Source organism: Arachis stenosperma, chromosome 9, assembly GCF_014773155.1.
Source record: "Arachis stenosperma cultivar V10309 chromosome 9, arast.V10309.gnm1.PFL2, whole genome shotgun sequence".
In the NCBI taxonomy this organism is placed as follows: Eukaryota; Viridiplantae; Streptophyta; class Magnoliopsida; order Fabales; family Fabaceae; genus Arachis; species Arachis stenosperma.
In genome coordinates this window covers 29,599,682-29,600,840 of record NC_080385.1, presented here as the reverse complement: position 1 = coordinate 29,600,840, position 1,159 = coordinate 29,599,682, and the positions used below count along the sequence as shown (strand labels likewise).

General features: G+C 41.8%; 1 non-coding gene across 1 annotated transcript; it reads right to left on the bottom strand.

Annotated features, from left to right (window-relative positions):
- Nucleotides 1-482: 482 nt before the first annotated feature.
- LOC130953061 (small nucleolar RNA R71) lies at nucleotides 483-586 on the bottom strand. Its single transcript, XR_009075235.1, has one exon. It is a non-coding gene; the product is annotated as a small nucleolar RNA R71 (small nucleolar RNA).
- Nucleotides 587-1,159: the final 573 nt, after the last annotated feature.

The following is a 1,159-nucleotide window of genomic DNA, read 5'->3' as shown; positions in this document are numbered from 1 at the left end:
CCTTGAAGCGAAAGCTAAGAGAGGCCAAAACACAACTCTCTTTAGAGGACTTGACCGAATTCTTCAAGGAAGAAGACATGGCAGCCGAAAACAACAACAATGCCAACAATGCAAGGAAGGTGCTGGGTGACTTTAGTGCACCTACTCCTGATTTCTATGGGAGAAGCATCTCTATCCCTGCCATTGGAGCAAACAACTTTGAGCTAAAGCCTCAATTAGTTTCTCTAATGCAACAGAATTGCAAGTTCCATGGACTTCCAATGGAAGATCCTCATCAGTTTTTAGCTGAATTCTTGCAAATCTGTGACACAGTCAAGACTAATGGGGTTAACCCTGAGGTCTATAGGCTGATGCTATTCCCTTTTGCTGTAAGAGACAGAGCTAGAATATGGTTGGATTCTCAACCTAAGGAAAGCCTGGACTCTTGGGAAAAGCTAGTCAATGCCTTCTTGGCAAAGTTCTTTCCACCACAAAGATGGAGTAAGCTTAGAGTGGAAGTCCAAACCTTCAGACAGAAGGATGGGGAATCCCTCTATGAAGCTTGGGAAAGATACAAACAATTAATCAGAAGATGTCCATCTGACATGCTTTCTGAATGGAGCATCATAGGTATTTTCTATGATGGTCTCTCTGAACTATCTAAGATGTCCTTGGATAGCTCTGCAGGAGGATCTCTTCATCTGAAGAAGACGCCTACAGAGGCTCAGGAACTAATTGAAATGGTTGCAAATAACCAATTCATGTACACTTCTGAAAGGAATCCTGTGAACAATGGGACTAGTCAGAAGAAAGGAGTTCTTGAGATTGATACTCTGAATGCCATATTGGCTCAGAACAAGATATTGACTCAACAAGTCAATTTGATTTCTCAAAGTCTGTCTGGAATGCAAAATGCACCAAACAGTACTAAGGATGCTTCATCTGAGGAAGAAGCTTATGATCCTGAGAACCCTTCAATGGAAGAGGTGAATTACCTAGGAGAACCCTATGGAAACACCTACAATTCTTCATGGAGAAATCACCCCAATTTCTCATGGAAGAATCAAGAGAGACCTCAACAAGGTTTCAATAACAATAATGGTGGAAGAAACAGGCCTGGTAACAACAAGCCTTTTCCATCATCTTCTCAGCAACAGACAGAGAGTTCTAAGCAGAATAC